The sequence below is a fragment of the Tyto alba genome, unplaced genomic scaffold (assembly GCF_018691265.1).
Source record: "Tyto alba isolate M040663 unplaced genomic scaffold, T.alba_DEE_v4.0 Super-Scaffold_2, whole genome shotgun sequence".
Classification (NCBI taxonomy): Eukaryota; Metazoa; Chordata; class Aves; order Strigiformes; family Tytonidae; genus Tyto; species Tyto alba.
The window spans coordinates 45,815,505-45,837,939 of NW_024881282.1; the positions used below are offsets into that span (position 1 = coordinate 45,815,505).

At 37.5% G+C, this 22,435-nt stretch overlaps 1 protein-coding gene across 20 annotated transcripts in view; it reads left to right on the forward strand.

Annotated features, from left to right (window-relative positions):
* PPFIA2 (PTPRF interacting protein alpha 2) overlaps window positions 1–22,435 on the forward strand; it is a 349,964-nt gene that overhangs the window by 150,777 nt on the left and 176,752 nt on the right. The gene's annotated exons all lie outside the window — the stretch shown is intronic.

The following is a 22,435-nucleotide window of genomic DNA, read 5'->3' on the forward strand; positions in this document are numbered from 1 at the left end:
TATGGAGATGGGACCTACCCGTTCAGAACCTGTAAACTCTTCTGTCAGCTTGTTGTCTTCTGAAAGTGTACTGTGAATCACCCCAGCAGAAATCCATCCTGCCCACTGTCTGCTGGGGATGCTGATGAGGCAGTTTGGCTTCCAACCTACATACCTCAGTTAGCCAGCATTAGTATTCCCCCTCCCCTCCAAAAAAACAGTGAACAAGTTGTTTTGATTTTCTCTTTGGCAGCCTTGCACTTTGCCACTCTCTGCAGTTGATGACCTTTTTCTAATCTACAGTCTTGAACTGCTAAACTTGTGTAATTTATCATGTCGTTGCAGCTGCCCTCTGGGATGTTGTACAGGAATTTTGATTATTTTAATCACATAATTTTAATTTGCTTTATGGATGATACTCTTTAAAACTTAAAAATAATTACAGAGCATAATTTACATTTAGAAAGAGCATGTAGCTCATAATAGTGAATGAATAATACATTTACTTGACCTGAAGCTTTTGCAGTTACGGTACACTGATAGAGACAGCTTCTAGTCAGGTTTTATTTTATTTTACAAAATATATTCTCTCCTAAACTATTAATACATGGAATATTTATGCAGTTACACAATAATCTGCCCAATTTTTATTCTTTTTAAAATATATTCTGAGATAAGGTCACAGTTCTAAGAGATTCGAAGAGTTAAATTTTAGGTCAAATTATATTTGAAGAGAAAGCTGAGGGACAGATCTTTCTCTGCCCATGTATGAAGTGATAATAATTTTGTTACTTGTTTTCTGACTATTTCATGAGAGTTTTTATCAGAGATGGAGTGTGCTCACTGTACCTGTGTAGCAGAGTGACGCAGTTGCATTAATCTACTATTACTCAGAAACTATGTTAGAGACACTGTGTAGTTATAATGAAAGTTGCTCTCCAGCAAGCTCCCTTGTATTTCAGTCATAGCATTTTTGACCTTATTTATCTCTGAGAAATCTGACCTGGTACAACTGTATTTAAATGAAAGCTAATTTTTTTATGTACTAAACTAACTTGACTCACGTGATGAACTGACACTTGTAAATCCTGCTCTACAACAGTGCATTGTTTCCATGTTAAATAACTAGTGTTCAGTTTTCATTACAGTGATTCCATTTTCTCCTAATACGAAATTACATTTTGGATATTCTTAGTTTTTCATCATTGGATACAGCCTCCTTTCCCAATAATAACCCCCACTCCTGCCCCCAAATCTCCATATTCAGAAGTTGTATTTTTTGATGTGTTGGTAAAATTTAGTGATAAGAGGTAGGTGTTGCTGTAGCTTAACTGTCAAGACAATGGGAGGACACACATGAATTTATATAATCTCTTTTATCTTGATGCTATTATGTAATTAGAGGTTAAGCTAATAATTCTGACATTTCCCCTTTTTCAGTGTCTGCCATGTTAACATTATTACACTACTGGCCTTCTTATTACTTCCGTGTATTCTAATAAGAAAACAATAGGTAGGAACAAATGAGCATGATACGCGTTTATTAAAATATCATATGAAAGCAAATAAATGCTTTTTATTAATACTTGCCTCAGCATTCTTTTATTTTATTTATGGATGGAGTGTGAACAAATCAAAGGTATGTAATACTACTTAATAGAAGGTCTAAAGTGGAATGTAGTCATTAACTTTAGTAGGTGTAGTTTGGCCATCACATTCTTTCCTTTATTGTTGCCACCTTGTTCAGATTTACCAGACTTAAAATTTATTTATATTACAGGAATGACTCTGGCTACATATAAAAAGTCAGTAAGGACTCCTGGATATTAAGACTAGACATTAATAGATTTGTTAAGGCACTTCTTTCCTGTTAAAGGGTTGTTTTCTATATTTATAGATCACATTTCCCAAATGGATATATGTCTGTTTTGAGACAGATGGGAGAGTGGGCACTCTGTACCAGCTGTAGGGAGGCAGGCATTAAGCAGCCACAACTTGGCTCCACCATTATTTGCACATCTTGCCTCCTCATAGAAGTTGCCTTTCTTAATCAAATACTTACAGTTGCTAGATGTGGCATATAGTTGTTTTTTCTGAAAATCACTTTTACACTTTTATTGTTAAGCATTTGTTGTAGAAGACCGTTGTTCACATATGTTCACAGCAGTAGGTATAACTGGATATTAAAAATAATATATTAAATGAGGTTAAAAATGCAATACAGAATTCAGTGGTGCCTTTGTACAAAGCTACAGCAGGATACAGGATGATTTTAGAGCATAATATAACCTTTAATTAGTACCATTCATAATAGACATGAAGTGCTAATTCTTCTAATTAAATTTAGATACTGTTGTTAATAACTTTATGTTGTATATATAAAGATATTCGGCATTAACGTTGTGTTCTAGTAATGTTGTGTTACTTGAATAACACATAGGGACTATGGTAGTGACTTCTGTTCAAAGGTAATTTCTTTGCTTTCAGATGAGCAGGTAAAAATAGCACCAGAGTGGGAGTCTACCAAAATGTCCCTTTGGGATTCGAAATAACAGTGTAAGCATGTTTTAAGTTAAGTACTGTCTGTCCAAGCTACACATCTATCTGCCTGATCAGGCAGCCTGCAAAATGTTCCGTTAAATCCATCGTTGTAGTATGTTATGTATCTTCCACTCTTCCACTGCTTCCTCAGCAAGCAAGTAAACAATGCTTAGGGAAAGTGTATATATAGGGACTCACAGTTCACGCATTAAGTCAGTGATCCGTTCTGTTTCACTTGCAGTATTTGTTTTACTGCAAGAAAAACTTCAGTGTATGAGGTGTGTCATTGGACTTATGAAACACTTTAATAGTGGTAAAATTTCTTGCCTAACACTTTTCTTAAATGAGGCATTTCAAAATTTTCTGCACAAACACATCCTCTTTCCTGCACAGCATGTACTTTAGGCTAAATTTAGGAAATTGGTGCTCAGTATAACTATCGGCTTTGCTATTGGGAATTTCTATGTCAACTGCTGAAAGTTTCGTCTGCTAAACACGATGTTGGAACGTGTTTAGGACTTGGGCTCTGAGAATCCCCCAATGAATACAGATGACAGCCTCTTTTGTAAGAAAAAAGTTGGTTTAGTTTTAATAACCACAAAGAGTGCTTTAAAGTATGACAAAGTATGTATGTATATACAGAGTATGTTTTTAGAAAGTGAGAAGGAATAACTAAGAGGTCAGGAATGATTCCACTAATCCAGATATGTCCTAATTTTTACCTTCCAGTGGCAGAACTTCTTCCAAGGGTGTCCCAGTCCTCATCATTGTCAGTAGAAATCATTGTGGTTTCAGTCAGAGTATTTATTTGATAAGGGAATTGGAACATGAATCACCTTCACTTTGAAATGGACTTTAACTTGTCTTGTGGTGCAGAGAAAGTCAAGGACAGATTAAAAACCCCTGTGATGCTTTTTGGAGGCTTTTTCATGCATTTCTAAAACCCAGTTTAGATACCATGTGCTGGGTGTGGTGCTGTAGTTAATAGCACTTTACTGTAATGAGGCACTTTTGGAATAGCTCTTGAAAAAAGTTGGTTTCCTTCTTGCCAAAGAAAATCCAGTAGATAGAAGCAGGTTAAAAACACCCTTAGGAATTTATTTCCAACAATAAAAAGGGCAAGAATGGTAAGGAAGCAAGCAGCAGAGGTGGAAAATGAATAAAAGAACCAAGTGCTGATCTGTGGTTCCTAACGATAATGCTTACCTCCATCATATATTGGCATGGCTACTAGGTAGCTAACACCTTAGTAACCTTAGTATTCCTCTGAGACTCCAGACAATTGACCAGTCCCTTCAGGCCCACTTGATCTGGCAAGTTCCAGCCAATTTAAAGTCTTGCTTATGATAAATGGAAAACCAAATAAATTTGGAACAGCATGCACTTACTACATATTTGAATGCAACAATTGAACTCGGAGCATCTCAGATGTATCAAAGAAGGACAGTGTTCTGCCTACTTCGTAATCCCTGAGAGTTTTCAACTGTCGTAGGCTGATCAGGGATTGCAGCACAAGGAGACTATAAGTGTGCAACCGTACTCTAGTTGTAAAATTACCTTAATCTGGCTTTGAATAGGAACAAACAGGTCCTTTTTTTTGCTCCTCCCTGATGTGTTTGTGCACATAATTGTGCAGAAACTTCTACATAAATATTGCAGGATTTCTGTGTGTGCCAGCTATGGCCCTTACTCATCAAGCACAACAGCTTGGCTTTCTGTGCCACAACATCTCTATTACTACAGTAGTTGACTTTCCATGGTGGTATGAATCTGCAGACGACGTGGAAAGTTTAAAGCTGAATAGTACTGTGGAGTCCATCTAATGGAAGAATTAGTACAAATGGTACTCGTTCTGTTCCAAGAGCTGGTGACAGGTGTGGTGGTGATGTCAACAAGTGACAGGTAAATGCTCCAGAGGTAGAATTATACTGTCTGAAATTTGATCTGATGTTGAATACATCGAGCATTGGTTAGTGCTCAGATTCTTCTATTTGGCACAGGTCACATGACAATAGCTTGGAAAACCAAAAAGGCAAATAATGTCTCTGAGGAAAATCATATAACTTCAGACCAGTAATAGCAAATAAAGCCCTTCTAGCTTCACAGTTTAGATGTAACAGAGTTTCATGGACATCAACAGTATATCCTAATGAATACTCCTGAAATAAAAGCAATTTGTATCAATAAAATAATTGATTGCAATCTGCGATTAAATAAAAATTGTTTACTCAAGCCCCTTTTGACCAATACTTTACAGTAGTTATTTTCTTTTTCTTTTCCCCTGTTAGGACTTCTAATGACCTGTATCTTCTACTTAATAGAATGGATTATATCTGAAAACAGTTACTGATTTAAACAACAGTTTATGCTCTTGTTGAAACAAGAGAAAACATTCAGTCTTAGAAGAAATTCTTCAAATAATGCAAAAATAGGATTAGTTTCTTTTACACCATTATTTCTTCCAGTTCTCCAAATTACTGGTATCAGTGATCTTCTACATGGACATGGGAGAAAGAGGAGTGCAATACAGCTCCCTCAAGGGGGAATATTATGGGGACAATAATGCAGAGGGAATAATGGAGTCGTAAAAACAGACTCAGCCTTATAATGTCCTCTTACCATCATAACTTTCCAACCGTGTTATCAGGCACCTGGTACCGAGAGATCGAGAGATTACACAAAAGGCTTTGTATGTTAAAAACATACACATTGCACTGAATGCTTGCACATTTATAATTAGGGAGTATTATTTCATGTCCCTGAGGAAGGAAACTCACATGAATACACACATATTTAATTGGAATAATAAAGGGAAATCTTTAATTTTCAGCTTGAAGAAGTGAAAGGGACAATGAGGACCGAAACTGTTAGCTAAATTTGGGCATTTGCTCTCACAGTATTACAGTCTTTTTTTTTTTTTTTTTTTTTTTTTTTTTTAATTATATATAGTTATATTTGAAAATAATCTTGTAGCATCTCTCCTCTATAAAGGAGCTGTGTATAAACAGCACCTTCTCACTCCACTAATCTGTCTCTTGAACACATTCTGAGTCATACACATGCACTTTGGGGACAACTATTTTTTCCCTGTTTTTCACTCCTCTGTAGAATTCTAATATCAGCAGCACTCTAGAGAAGGAAGGTGCAATGTATTCCACCCAGGATATCATCACCATTAACACTGACTCCATTCTGATTGCAAAATATTCATTGTTCTTGGTGACCAAGATAAAAATAACCATTTCTGACTCAGATTCTGTTGTCAACTTGCATGCACTGGATTTCTCTATGCCTTTTAACTGAAGTGTGTTTTTCATATTAGAATTACTTTTTCAGTAATTTTTAATAGTAATCATAGTATCAACTTGTACTTTTAGTGAAGAGAATTTTTGTTACTTTTCTTTGTGTTTTTCAGAAATCAGTGCACAGAAAAAGCCTCAATCCAGCATTTATTTTGAAGAGAGTAGAATTTTAAGTAGCTTTCATAATCTTTCCACTTTTATTGGCAAAATCATTCTTGAGGATTTGTTCTTTAAGCAGTTTTCATAAAAAATGCATGAGATATAAGTATATAAATCTGTAAAGGTTTGTAGCCACACATAGGTACGTACTCTGTATAATTTAATTGATATGAGAAGCTTTCAGTATTTACAGACTTTCAGACAAGGTTTAAATTATTTTTGAAGTGCTAATACAGTTGCATGTTATTAGACTTCAGAAATTCTAGAGAAATCTTTAGAAAGACTGCTATTGGAGAAGTTTTGTAGTCAAACACAAAAATTCAAAAGCCATCACCAACCTGAAAATACTGAGTATTTTCTTTTCTAGTTGCATGCTGATTCACTAAAATACCTGAAAGAGAATGCAATACTCAGGTTGTTTATTTTGATTCTTTGATGCTATCTGAATTAATACCAAAATAAAAATAGATAAGAAGTTAAACCACAGAAAGATCTTCCTTGGGAATTTCTGTAAATATATTCTTATTTACTTACTTATTTCTGTGTTTAAATGAAACAGAGATATAAAACTGCATTCATTAGTAGCTTATCCCCTAAAAGTCTGATGGAATTGAAAGACTTAAGTGGTTACAAGAGGAGGATGGCTACGAAATAGATTGTTATTAAATATAAAATCTAAATCTCTGTCATTTTGTTCTAAACATAAGAGGGTTAAGTAGGCTGCCAATAGCACTGTTCAATTAAAAATGGCTTATATCCCAGAGTTCTGCTATTAAAGTCTGTCTGTTTGACTTAATTCCACAATAAAATTGTTCTGTTAAAAATTATTGTAACAGCATATGGACACGGCTTTATGTTAGTCAAACAGATGCACACAGAATTCTAATATGTAATTAAGGAGATACCGTTTTAACAATATAAAGACGTAACCTATATTTACAGCTGGGATTTACATGAGGGTTTATTTAGTGAGGTATTAGTGGCTACCATCATGCTACACATTCAATTTATTTTTTTTTGTGGATGTACTCAATTAAGAAAAACTCAAATCACCACAATGAAGATTATGTCAGAAATACCCTTTTCTTTCAATTTATAGATATGTATATTTATATGTGTGTGTGTATATATATATAAACCTAAATGAAACACAGGCTGTGAACAAATACTATGAATGCTTTCTGACTAATTCAGCACCCTGCCAGCTGTCAGAAAGCCTTTAGTCTGAAGTATGTTTCCCAGTTCTGCACTAAAAAAAAAATCTAAATAGCAAGTGATGTGGTTTTCAAAAGTGGCTGAGATGCCTAAACATCTTATAGCATAAAATTGTCAAACAAGGTGGCATTCCTGAAGCTCGTGAGAAGGGGATACAGAGAAGAAGTCACATAACATGTCACATTTATATGTTGACTCCCCTTGACTTGAACTTTGAATGGTCTTATGGGCCCCAGTCGTGTGTTTGGTTTTGCTGTGCTGGGTTTGGATGCAAAGTGTGTACAACCCAAAAGCATATGCAAGTTAGGTTAGACAGTGTATTGTTGTGTTAGTTAACATGAAGTCCTTAGGAAAGGCAACAGGCAGTATGAACAGCATAATAGGAAGTGGGCAGGGTACACTACCTTTCAGGACATTGGTAAATTACTTTTACGGGTTACAAGAAAATATGGAGTGCAAGGATGTGTAAGTACCAATGCGTAAGCACTGTGAATCTAAGTGGGAGACTGTTCAGGTGTTTAAGTTGTTCCCAGGCAGAATGATTTACAGTATTTGAGGAAAAACATGGACTGATACATAACAGAACAGCAACTGTTGGCAGCTGAAATAAGAAAAAAGGTTAGAGCATTTCGACAAAAACATATGCAAAGAAACAAAGTCATAGCTATCTAACCCCTGCTATCTTAGCAAAATAAAATTACCATTTTGATGATAGCTCTCTGTTCAGGTAGACAAACCTGGTGCAGTGAAATCTGGATGTAGCATTTTGGGTTTAATTTATAAAATAAAGTAAAATGAATGCTTTATTTTACATTGTTTATGAGTTTTTAGTTTAGATTGGTTACGAGTTCCTCTGAGCTTTGTATGTGAGCCCAGAGAAGGTACTGAATATGATGGGTATAGTTTAGGCATAATATATATAAGATAGTGGATAAACACTATTAGAAACATTGCCTCTCACAATATTTTTTACTTCTTTCATAGAAATCATTGTGGTTTTTGTTGTGAAGTAAAACAACACCATTCATTGTGCATTTTCATGTTTAACCAAGCTGTGCAAAGGCTGCAGTTCAAGATATCTTGACTTTCAGTGGCAGAAACTCTTATCTCCAAGCTGGATACATAGTATCATGGTTTAAACCCAACCTGCAGCCAGGCACCACGCAGCCGCTCGCTTACCCTCCCTCACCTGAGGGTTGGAGGAGGGAATTGGAGGGGTAAAGGAAGACTCACAGGCTGAGATAGGAACAGTTTAATAATGGTAATAAAATAAACAGTGACAGTAATAGAAAGAAAAAACGGGCAATGCATAATGCAGTTGCTCACCACCCGCTGACCAATACCCAGCCCACTCCTGGCTAGCAATCGTGAAATACCAAGATCCCGCAATCACAGTCCCAGAAGTGAGAGAGAAACCCCCTCCTTCCTGGCCAACCCTCCTTTGTATACCGAGCGAGCATGACATTACATGATATGGAATATTTCATTGGCCAGTCTGGGTCCAGTGCTCTGGCCCGGCTCCCTTCCAGCTTCTTGTACACTTGCACATGGGCCAGACATGGGGAGCTGGAGAGTCGTTGATCTCTAAGCAACAACTGAAAACCTCAATGTATTATCAGCATTCTTCTCATACAAAATCCCATACCAAGTCCAAAACACAGCACTATTCTAGCTACAGAGAGGAAAAATTAACTCAATCCCATCTGAAACCAGGACACCTATACAAAGAACTCTTCCTCTTTTTGCACTCATCCAAACTCATTTTTCATCTTTACAGTTTTTTAACTCCTGCAGATACACAGAAGTGGAGCTTTCTAAAATGGGCGGTTGGCCAGCAGTAATCAGCCATGTTCAGAAATGCTGCCTGCTGCTCTGCTTCTGCCTCATGATTTTACAGATTGCTAATCTGCAGGATCCTTCTTAATCCATCCCCACTGGCTTTCATTTTTAAGGTTTTATTATAAGGTTATACCCCATGTAAAGACCTTGTACTAACTATAATATTTGTAAAGAACATTTTTATACATTCATCATTGTGACATAAAACATTTGTACTCTTCAAAAATACTGCGGTTTTAACATCGGGACTGTTACATGCTCTATGTAGAGTACGTGATCTTCAATATTGGTGACACCACTCAGAAAGTCTAATTAAGGGTGAACAATTTGACAGACCAAATTAAGAGAAGGCTGGAACAGAGATGCAAAAGCAGAAAACGATACATTGCTGCATAAAACATGTAATGCTTATTGTACTTGCAAATGTTTGCAAACTTTCAGGTTTTGAAGGCATTTACATGTTTCACAGTTGGGATTTATCAGCAATGGATGTCTCTGTTTCTAGAATATAATTTGTACTCTAAAAGCTCAATACTCAATAGTAACTTAGGAAAGAAAATTCTGTAAGCAGTGACAGAAGCATGTAGTTCAGAATATAAAGAATAACAAAAGTCTTAAGTATTGAAAACCATAATAAAGCATGAGCAGGTGAAGATGTGGCACTTCATTGCCATCCAACAAATATTAAAATCTAAATATCACTTTTCCTTTCTTTCAAAGCATAAGTAGAATTTTCCATGCAAGTTCTTTTGTCTAGTGTCAGGAAGTGATATGGAAAAAAACCATGCATACAAATTTGTGGATATCACAAGGGGATATCTGAAATGTCAGTCTGAGTTCACTTATAAGAAAGAAATTCTCCTAAGTGTGGTTTCAGAATCCTGTGGAGTACTGAGTACAGCATAGTATCCTCATGTGTTTAGAAAAGTATCAGATATAAATGAAACGGCGGGGGGGGGTGTGGGGGGGTGGGCGGCGTGGCGGTTATCACCTCATACTGATAGCTTTGAAAGTTCTGGAGGCCTGGAAATGACAATGTATTAACTCCACAGAAGGGTGTATATATTGGTTACAGTTCTTGGGATGACAGTCTCATCTCTTAAAAAAAAGAGGGGAGCTGGCAGTAGTGCTGATTGTTCTGACAACAAGATATTTGTCTATTAAATAAATCTTGGCCACTAAAAGACTATGAAACCAACCATTTGGAAGGTGTTTGTTAACAGCTTTTCTTTTGCCTTTGTGGAATAGCAGTATTGAGTGTATGTATTCTACCTCCATTTGGTTGCCATCGTGTTGAGCAAAAGTATGCACTTGTGATGGTTTAAACTGTTAAAGGTTATTTGTTTAATTACCCAGGTATTGTGGATATTTCACAAAGCTCTATTTTGGAAATTTTGGAGAGAGGTTACATATTTTTTATGTGAAATTCCCTTAAAATGATCCCCAGCCATTGAAAGATTTTGAGAACACCTCCTGTGATTTATGTTGACCTAAAGCTGGAAATGAGGTTTCAGAACACATTGAAAAGAATAATCTTAATAGATACTTACCAAGAAGTAAAAATTGCGGTTTGCCTGTCTCTTATAGGATTGGAAATAGATAAAAATCTGAAGCAGGAGTTCTGGTAATTGTTCATTCATAATATTCCTGAAGTTAGTAAGAGTTTCTTGTTTTACTTCTCCACAAGTGGTGATCTTGAATGTGAAAAATGAATGAGCTTCATTCATGTTTTTTCCATTTATTTTGCATTTCTGTTGATAGAACAGACAAATCTGTTAGGTCATGTTGTTCTTCTGTTTTCTCGATATGCATGAAGTAGTGTTAAAAGGAAAATTTTGGAAGCCTTAAAGGCAGTTTTTTGATGTATGTTCAAAGTGTTACAGGGAGCCCTTAATATGTAAGAAACATTATTATGAGAAGTTGCAGTCTGCATCTTCCTCTTTACTGAAGTTCAAGTACTCAAATCACATACTTTGAAGTAGCTGGCTTGGTTGTTTTACTTGAATTTTGAATTGAGTACATTTGGAGCAGCTTTCTCACGTGGGTGACAAGGTTTTATTCTACACAGCATGCAAGGAATTAGTGTTCATATTCCATATGATGTAAAGTTCAGCAGAACTGGTTCAGAGCAATATATACTTTTATTCTTCTGACAGCTGTAAGAATTATTTCTTAGCTAGAGAAATACATGCGAGCAAAACATTAATTTGCAACAGGTAATGCTATTGTAATTGAAATGAAATGGTTAAAACTGAAGGTCTGTACTTAAAAAGAAATGTAAGCCTACATATATACATGAAAACCACCTCTGCATTTGATTTCTCATTGGATTAGTCAGTAGTATTTATAGTAATAATGATTATATTAGTTGTAGTATATTTTCTAATTTAGTATATGATATACAACCCTAAGAAGCAATGCTGATAACCTGATAATACAAATGTTTAGAATCTAAGGACTTTGTGTACTGTGTTTTCAGTGCTGTCATTTTGTTTGAAAGCTTTACTTTGGAATCTCTGCCTACATTTTTTTAAATACAAGTTTCTATCTTTTTTAGTTTTGAAGGTTATAAGAGTCAACTGAGTCATTAGAGATCTTAGAAACAACTAATATGATGTGTGATCCATTTCATCTTCCCTTTTGGAACCCAGTGAGTTTATACAGCTCACTGCAGTCCCAAGGGAGCTAATACCTCAGCAGAGCATGGTACAGAGCAGCGTAGAAATGCCTTCTTTGTATCAAAAAGCAGGGTGTTATTTTGTTGTTCCTGGGTTACTGAGCGCTCATTCTTTCTTGGCATCATGCCTCACTGGTATGGCTACGCTGCTTCCCATCCTGGAGTTAGGTCATTCAGGACAAACTCAGGGGTCTTCTATTCCACAGCATAGCTGCGCTCACAGACTCTGTTGCTTGCACTGTAGATTTTGAAATGGTTCCAGTTTGCTTTTTTTTTTTTTTTTAATTGCTGGCATATTTTGTTTATTTTCTGTGTTTGGTTGTACAGTCTGGGATGAGCTTCTTCTTCCCTCTTACCTTTTGACTATGCTTATAAAGAATAAATCATAAAATGTACTTTTTTGTTCTGTCTGCAACTCACACATACACCCAGAGCGCAGGAGGCTCCGGATGAGCACAGTGAAGAAGTGTGGTTGGCCTGGAGAGCTGAGCAGCATCTGAAGCTTGGGGGCTGCTGGCACTGGCTACAGATACAGGCTTTTACTAATACATACTATTTCCAGGCTACCTAATGATAAGAACAGATAAAAACTTAGCAATTTCCTCTCTAAAGCCTGCTGATGAATACTGTTACATGTGAGCAGGGTATTCTTGTTTTTCTGCTGTGAGAGTTAACAAAATTTCAGCAATGTGTAAACACTGTGAAAGAAAAATTAGCTACCCCATCTGCTTTCCTCTGACTAACATTTCTTCCATCACATGTTTAGCGCTAAGCCTCCCTGATGGAATTAAAAATAGATAGTTACAGAGGAGCCCACATCTATTCATTGACACTCAGTCTTTGAAACTTACAACCATAAAATCACTGGAGTAACAGACCCAACCAGGCATATATATAAAAGCCAGATTTTCATTAAATGCTCCAATTGCACTCTTTCTGTATCCCATCTTCTTGGGAAAACTTTGTTGGGAAGTTCAAAAATAAGGATAAATTGATGAGACTTACACAAACTGGAAAAGTGTAAAGGGTTAATTTTAATTCCTCAGGACAGTGAAAGGCAGAAGGTTTCATTTCTTCTGTCTGTCATACCAGTCCATCACTGCAGTATCAGATCACCTCCGAATCGCTGTTATAGTGACAGTGAATAACTGATCTTTTTGTTTGGAAGCATGATAAAAAATGGAAGAGGATAACTTCCACTCTGAGCTTCTCACAGCCTAAAGGGTTACCAGGCCTGAAGATGTGTAAAGATTGCAGCTGTGTGTTCATAGGACACAGTGGCTTTATCCTTTAAACCTCTACTTTATAACAGATTACCACAAATACCACATAAGTCACCACTACCAAGTATACCTATGATTAATAAAGCAAATATATATCTCTCTCGAAGTGTTACAAATTATCAGCAAACATTAGTATAGCAGTGTTCAGTAGTAGCAAAAATCAATAACAGCAACACCTAATAATAGCATCAATCAAGTATATCTATAATATAGATTACTACAAATTTAGAACTAGCAAAGCAAACTTGTCAGTAATATAACAGCAAATATACTTATGGCAGATTACTTACATGTATATATATGATATCAAGCACATTAAACAGGTTCCAGAAGGGGCCAAACCATCCCATAGGAGAGGACCAACCCATGCCAGAAGGGGTCTCAACCATCCCAGAAGTGGGAGGACAAAATGAACTGACCCCAATTTTTTTTTTTTTTCCAGACCATTTTCTTGTTCTTGCAGTTAGAGAAGCCAATGGAAGTTACTGTTTCTTACTTTATCAGGATGTTTTCCCCTTTTTCCAGACTATTTTTCACACTTCCAGACAAGAAATTGCTATTACTATGTACCCAGCTGTATTTCAAAGATGCCAGCTGTGCTTCTCAGGGATGCTTCTGGTTCACAGGCCTAGTTCCCAGGCTAACAGCTCCCAGGCTTTCAGGCATGTTCTCTGTCAATATTTCAGCAGGCATTTTCCTCTATTCAGTATTTTTCCCTTCCAACCAGGTCACTTTTATGGCTGCTCACATCAGAGCTCTAAGTGGAAGTTTTAATTTTTCTATTAATAAGAACTTTGTCAGAGAAACAGATATTCGGTTCAAAGCTGATAGTTTGCATAGGTAATTTAAGTAAACTAAGAATGTGTGATGTCATCTCTTTTACTTATTGTTTAGTAGCTGTAACATTGATCCAGTATCAGATATAAAATCCAAGCAGCCTTTAGATTTCTTTTGTGCTTGGGAAGATTTGCCTCCACTCCTGCCATCTTCTGGAAGCGGGTGCAGCAGCCAGGCTATCCCTTGACCTGTGCTGATCTCTTGCTAGGCACCAAGCCTTCACGTGTAAATCATTAAAAACTGAGTAGGCCAGGGACAAAAACTCAAGTTCCCTAATACTGTGGGAAGTGCCCCAACTGGTCTGAAAGTAATTTTCTCTTCTGGAAGAGTTAACCACAGGTAAAGGGAAATAACTCCAGTAGGAGAGATTAAGATTCATAAATATTTTGTCAACTTAATCTTGCAGACATTGACCCGAGAAGTAGCAGATTTTGGTTTATATCCATGTTCCTAAAATGGTAGAGATGAAATTTCATGAGTGTCCTCCCTATCATGTGAATCTCTTAGCTATACTGTGCATTGGTATGAGGGTCTCTGTCGTATATTGGAAATGCTTTTAGTAATTAAGGCAGAAGTAAAAGAGAAATCCTCTTTCAGGATGACAGTGGAGGACAGGAGACAGGCAGCTTTAGTGCCTAGCTACTAACTAAACTCCCAGTGGAACATCACATACATTTTTTTTTTCTTTTAAAATAAAAATAGTTAAATAAAAATTAGTTGCTAACAGATTTTCAAGTGTACTGAAACTTTTGAATATTAATAGCAAACCCAAACTATGGGCTTAGAAATATGGAACTGAACGTGTATAACCACATGAACTCTCTTAAACAAATAATCACGTAAAATGTTTTTCTCAGATTCACTGAGATGATGATAGAGAGTATGTTTACAAAACAGATTGACCTGAAATCACAGCTATGATTTCCTTAAAATTCCTGTCTTATTGTAGGAACACTGGGGTATTTCTCTCACTCTACACTGTTATTGTGGTTTGATCCCAGAGGGCAACTGAGCACCACACAGCCACTCACTCACCCCTTCCCCTCTCAGGAATGGGAAGGAGAAAAATTAAGCAGAATGGCTCAGGAAATCCAGATACAGACAGGGAGGGGTGCTCACCCATTACAATCATGGGCGAAAGACAGACTCCGTAGGGGGAGAAAAAAAGAACATCACTTTGATTCATACATTAACAAAGACAACACTTAACATACAAGGTAGGACAGTGAGAAGCGCCACAACATCCAAACAACAGCTCTCCCCACTCCTCCCTTCTTCCTGGGCTCGGCTCTGCCCCTGATTTCTCTACCTCCTCCCCCAGCAGTGCAGGGGGCAGGGGATGGAGGGTTACGGTCAGCTCGCCGCTCCTTCCTTCCCAGGAGGTAGGGTGAGCCCTGCACATCCCTCCCCTGCTCCCCGTGGCTCCCCTCTCACTGCAGACAGTCCTCCATGAACCTTCTCTGCAGTGAATCCTCCCCACAGGATGCAGCCATTCCCCTGCTGCTTCAGCCTGGCTCACCCCCGTGTACTGCAGTCCTCCCAGTGCCAAACCACAACAGCAGGGGCTGCTTCTCGCCTCTGAGTCCCAGCTTCTTCTAAGTGTAGACACCTGTCCTGGTGTGGGCTCCGGCACAGGCTTCAGGTCGGCCTCTGCTCCACCATGGATCTCCACAGGTGGTGGGGGGCCACCCTGCAGTCTCACCACAAGATACAGGGGGGTCTCTGCTCTGGCACACATCCCCTACTTTCTTGTCCTTCCTTCACTGACCTCAGTGTTTGTCCTTCTTGTAATGCCTCCTCACAAGTCCCAACTCCTCCTCCCAGGTTCCCCTTCTTAAATACGTTATCGCAGAGGCGCAGCCACCATCACTAATTGGCTCAGCCCTGGCCAGAGGCAGGTCTGACTTGGAGCCAGGGGAGCTTCGAGAAGCTTCTCACAGGGGCCACTGCTATAGCCCCCTCCCCTGCTACCAAAAAACCCCACCACAGAAACCCAGCACAACTCTTTAATTATTCAGAATCACATAGGGTTTCAAAATGTCATGATTTTTTTTTTTTTTCCTTGTAGATGCTTAGCATTAATCCCATCATTGTATTTGAGACATCTGGATGAGTAAAACCATAAAGCTGGCAAAATTGTTGTTAAAAAGAGTGGGATTCTGAACTAGAAAAGACAGTACTTCTGTTAAGTAAGGTTACATGACACTCTTAGCTAAGACTATCACATAAATGCACTTGATATAATGTATGTATCTTTTTTCCACAACAAGTGTTATGTTAATGATTAAAACTGCCACACTTCTGACTCATATATTATTAACCGTGTCTTCTGCCAGTGTTAATCGCGTATTCCTTTGTTGCACACAAGTACATAGAGCAAGCTATTGTTTGGAGAGAGTATTAGTTAATATGCCTGTGGTGAAATTCTTCATAGTTTTGCTTTTATATAGAAAGATGCTGTACTGTATTTAAAACATTATTTAGTCAATTGCAATATTAAATTGATATATAAAGTAATGACTAAATGTCATCTTTTTGGTAACCATTTTTCCTGAGTTTATTTCCTGTGACTACTGCTACAATTTCAAGCAATGTTTCTAACTCCAAAAATTGTAGTGTCACGTTTTAATTAATGTCATGCACCAAAGTGCAAGCAAAAGAATACATGGAAAAAAAAGTCAGGAATTAATCATACTTTGAAGTCTTGTGGATGGATGGATGGATGGATGGATGGATGGATGGATGGATGGATGGATGGATGGATGGATGGATGGATGGATGGATGGACGGACGGGTGGGTGGATGGACGGATGGATGGATGGATGGATGGATGGATGGATGGATGGATGGATGGATGGATGGATGGATGGATGGATGGATGGATGGATGGATGGATGGGTGGACGGACGGGTGGACGGACGGGTGGGTGGACGGACGGGTGGGTGGACGGACGGGTGGGTGGACGGATGGATGGATGGATGGATGGATGGATGGATGGACGGACGGACGGGTGGGTGGACGGACGGACGGACGGACGGATGGATGGATGGATGGATGGATGGATGGATGGATGGATGGATGGATGGATGGACGGGTGGGTGGACGGGTGGATGGACGGGTGGATGGACGGGTGGATGGACGGATGGATGGATGGGTGGATGGACGGGTGGGTGGGTGGGTGGATGGATGGATGGATGGATGGATGGATGGATGGATGGATGGATGGATGGATGGATGGATGGATGGATGGATGGATGGATGGATGGATGGATGAAAAAAATTCACAGTGTATCCTAACAAACACCTTTTCCATATACACAAAAATTATAATGATTAGAGAAATACACCTTAAGATCAGTGAGTTATTACGAACTGAAGATACTTCTTAGTTCTATCAGATACTTAATTGCACTAATCCCTTCATGTCAATGTTTGCTGAAGACTAGCTTCAGGAGTGAGCTCTTGCAGCATTCAAGCCTGTACAGAACTGTCACCCTTTGAGATATTTTCTTACAGTCAGAAGCAACTTACTTGGGAAACACTTCCACATGTGAGTTTTAGAATGTGACTCTCCCATGCCCAACTAGCACTTCTGGCTTTCCACTTTTGGGAACATCATGCTGTGGGTCTCCCCAAGGTTTGGACTTGTCAGCTGTGTATCAGTTGCCAACAGAAACTGCAAGAGAATTATCTCTGTCTCCCATCCTCCTTCTCCCTACCAAATGCATAAGCAATTTTCACTATTTTGAAGATATTCCTTTTAAGACGTTCCTGTGAGTTAGCTTAGCCAGGATGAGTATTTAGGCACACTGTTAACTGCTGGTATGTGCAAGCTAATGCAATTTAGTTTAGAACACAGTTAAAAAAAAAAAATTACTAATTTCAAGTTCTAAATTTAATTATTTTGCGTTTTCCCCAGGCCAAGAGCAGACAGTCAATCTGCAGTGCCTCTTTTGGTAAATTTACTGTCATCTGCATATTTGCAATTGTAATGCTTTCTGCAGTATCTTAATACCTGTGTGACATATTTCCTTTTATGTTTTTGCATATTACATTAAAGTTAGCCTTTTAACTCCATTTGCAACTGAGATACAGAACATCTTGAAGGAAGGATTTAATACTGAGTGAAATTAGGATGTTTTTGAGTGTTCCCAAGCTGGAATAAGTTTACAATGGTTAAAACCCATAACACTGTAAGGAATACAGTGTGGTTTATTTTTTATAGAAAACATTTCTGTCACCGTTCCTCAGAAGTCTGACTGTCTAGACATTCACTCAGTCTCTGAATGCATCCTTTACAAAGAGTTAACAACTCACTGGTATTTTGACTGAAATGGGAACTCAGCATCCCTCTGACAGAGATGTGGTAATCCTCAGTGCCAACCAGAAAATCTAGTGCATTTGGCACCTGATAAAGTTATCCTTTCCCATGCTTGCCAGTGAGCAGTGATGATGCAGCAGTGCTAAGGAAACAGCTTTTCAAAGCAAAGTATTGAGTTTTGCCCCCCAAAATGGAATTAAATAACAAAATGCCTTGTCTATGATTGGCATTCCTTAGGAAGCAAGGCTGGTGGCTTTTTGGCTAAGAGGGAGGACTGTGCTATATTCAAACCATCTAACTTTAGGTAATTCACGCAAATTATAAAAATCACCTTTGAGGGTATCAGCTTTTCTCACTCACAGGTTGGAATCTTGAGCTTTTAACCTCAAGTACTCTGAATTAGGTTTAATTTAGATGAGATGTGAAAATAATTAAATTTCAGCTTTCTTGGTAGAGATTCTGGATCATAGTTATGCTTTAATGAACTGTGCTATCTCAATTTCTTCTCTGTAGGATTGGTCTTTTAACTGTTCAGGGTATTTAGATCTGCCCTTTCCCAACTGTTAGAAAACTTGCCCTATTAGAAAAGCTAAGATCTTTATTACATCATAATGGCTGGCTGTATGTTTTATGCAGATTATTCTTCTGGGGTCTATTGATTCATATCTTTCTTTTTCCTTTATAGCTATGCTTTATGAACATTGTTTAGTTTATAAAAATAAATGAAGTACGCATAGCATACAGGTAAAATCAGGTGATAATCTGCTAAGTTTTTACAGTTGCTAACTTTTCAGGGACAATATGATGTAAAATTTTCATTTTTAAAAAATAAATATTGGAAAGCTCTATTTCTTCTTCTTATCCCCAAAATAATGTTCAACAAATTCTATTTTTTATTTAGATTACAAAATGTTATTAGTGTCATTGTCAGACACTCATGGTTTAAATTTGGATTTTTACACTAATCAACAAAATGCCTGTTTTGCAAATTAGATTCTGTACTTTTTATATATGCATTTGTCTATATCTGTAGCTATGATATAGTCAAAAAGATTGTTTTTCTCTGGATTTGCAGTCTTTCATGTTGCTGTGTGGGTGAGACTGAGAAAAAAACATAGCTAATATTTATCCAGTGGTGCTTTGATGCTAATGCTGTGGCTGTTTGAGTAAGTGTTACCAGGGTAGTGTTTTACTCTTTTTATTAAATTCTTTTCGTTGTAGTCAGTGAAGTGTGTGCTCTTGAATTTAGCATTTTAAGTTGTGCTATTGTCTCAGTTTTATATGGGCATGATAATTATTTTATACTTTAAAATCCTGGTGCTTACCTAGGTAGAATAGCTGTATGCAGAGAAGCAAGATTGTAGGTAACAGGAAACCTTTTCTTCCCTGGACCACTCCTTGGTCACTGCTGCAGCATCAGGGACTAGTGGCAGCATAGCAAAGGAAACTGTGCTCATGAACATGTCCAGCTATCTTGCTCACTTTCCTCAGTTCTCCTGGTGTACAAGAACTTTAAGCACCTTTGTCATTATTTTCAATAGATTTTCAACATCTGTTCCTGTTCATTTTCATTAAAAATAAAAGCTCTTCCAGCATACTCTGTTAGGAAATTTGATCTGACATATGCTTCAAGCAGCTGAAGGTAATATTACATGTGGAGAAAAATAACTACTTAAAGAAAAGTTCCCAAAGCTTGTTTTTTTCTTGGAGCATTTTAGATTTGGGCTTTCAGTCAGTACTGTATGGAGTTATAAACCAGTGTCAAAAATGACAGTTGAAAAAAAGTTTGAAAAAGCTTTTGTAAATAAACGTGATGTTTTAATACATAAAGACACAAAACCCTCAGTCTGCTGGTATTCACCTGCAAAGTTTCATATTTAATTTAAATCAAAATTGTTTCAGTTCTTTCCTTTAAAATTATAATTTAATTTAATTTTTGAATGTGCTCTTAATAACACTTCGTGAAAGCTTTTGTGTAAAGACTGGGTAATCTCCCTCTCCTACCTAGCCAAGTTATCAAATGTAGAAATCTACATTTGAGCCATAATTAATGGAGAGCAATAACCAATTTTATATACATTTCATGCTAAAGTCAATCCTGACATAGGTCAGATGAATTTTCATTTTATTTTGATGGTGTAGGTTTTTTGGGTTTGGGGCTTTTTTAGCTCCTTGGACTCTGTGGATGAAAACATTATTTCCCTACCCTGGTGCAGTACAAGAGATGAAAATATATCTGAGGACTAATGCAAATAATCTTTCATCTTCAATCACATAGATATAATATACGTATTTTCACATTCTTTCAATGGAGATAGTAAAATAGAGGCCTCTATTTTGCCTGTTCATCACTTACAGATTCTTTGTTATTTTCAGTAGAAGTGCCACCACCTCGTTTCTATTGATATCCTCCACTTTTGGGCTGTCTTTCCAAGGTGTAGATTCACTGCCTGCATCTGCCACTGCTCATGGCTTTTTCAAATGACATTAATGTGAAGCTGAACTGATTTCTGACATCTGGCTGTTGTCCAGAGGGTTTTGAACAGCTGAGAAAAAGACCAGAGTCTTGTTAATTTGTCTTTGCTGCTGCTTAGCAGCGTCATAAGCAGCCTCAGTTCCTGCAACTGTAAATCATTAATGTATCACTGCACTGCTGTATATTTATTTGGTGTTTGGAGGTCTTTTGGTATCCCAAAGGATTGGGGCAGGGTGTCTTTAAATGCAAAGAACAATACTGCTGCTGAAGTCTGTGACTTAGACCTCTGTACTCACCAGGAAGAGCAAATAAATCAAAACCAATGAAGTGCATCCAACCATTGTGCATCTATCCCACACATACATTGTTTGTACATACATGAAACATTCCCTTCTGCCTGTTTTTCAGAGAAGAAAAATTCTCAGAGCTATAGTTGCACAGTGCCTAGGCAGCATGGTGGCGAGGTATAATGTAAATTAAATAATAACTGCTGTAGACAGCAGAAATACATGTGATGGCCCTGACCTATTCAGGACCTGCAGGATGTTTTCACTGATGTAGTCATCAGTGAAACAGAGAGGGAGAGTGCCAGACTGCTGGGAAGCTGGCCCAACAGAGTAGCATTAAATCCCTCAGGAATCAGCACTATCATATGCTTGTCGCACTTGTATCTTCAAGAGCAAGCTGTATTTTTTCAGCAATGTCTTCTTTAGAAGGATAAACATTTAAAATAAACCACCAAACTAAGAGCAGTTCTACCAAACCACTTTGCAGACTGCAGATATATATGTATCTGTAGATGTTTTTCTTTGAAGGGAGAGGCTGAGAAAAATCACTGTGCAACAGTGTTAGCCATATTTACTGGCCTTGTAGAGTGAGATTATAGTTATAAAAGTGGTACTTAACTTGTATAATGATAGAAAATAGAATATGAAATGTTTTTTTCGTGGGGTCAAGGATTTACACTGATAATCTCAGCACACCTATTGTTACTGGAATTAGAGTTGTCAGAGTTTTAATCAAAAAACCTCCTTCCTCTTGCATCATCAGGCAAGAGAGTGAGCGTTTCTGTGTACTTTTTATTTTCCTCTTTAACTTTCTCCAAGTATGAAGTTTTAAAAACAGAGATTTTTCTATTCTCCAAAGAAAAATAGAGCACAAAGAAATCCTCTTAAACAATGTGTAGCCAAATGCTAAAGGAGAAATCATCATAAATGAAAAGAAGCACTTTTTTTGTTGTGGATGCCTTTCCAAAATGTATTTAAATCAAAGGTGGGGAGAGGAAAGAAAGTGTATGTTCTTTAAATTTCCAGATAGACTTATCTTGAACACTGTTATCAAAGGACCACTTTGCAGTCAGTCAAAATATTTCAGTCTATATTCTGATGATTTGGCTTGTTGAGGATATTTCAACTGATTAGGCACAGCACAAATTCTTTTATGTATATGTATGTACAGTTAAATGATAAACATGTGACAAGTGCCTTTAAAGAGTATCCTATATAACTTATACTTTCCCAAGTAAATACACAAGCCAGAAATAGCAAAACACAATTCTCTTCTTTTAAGATACAACTAACTTGCCTTCAGTGTTCATTTTTGAGAATTTATAGTGGTAGGAATTTTTCTTTACAGTTTTCCCATCATAAGAACACTCATCTACTCATGAAGCCAGATAACATGGTGCTTAAATCAAAAGTACAAGCACTGCTTGGCTTCTTCAGGGAAAAAGACATTCACCTCTTACCTAGCAGTTGCTAAATTCCTCAAGACTGCCTTTCAATCTTTTCATCATTATCGCACACA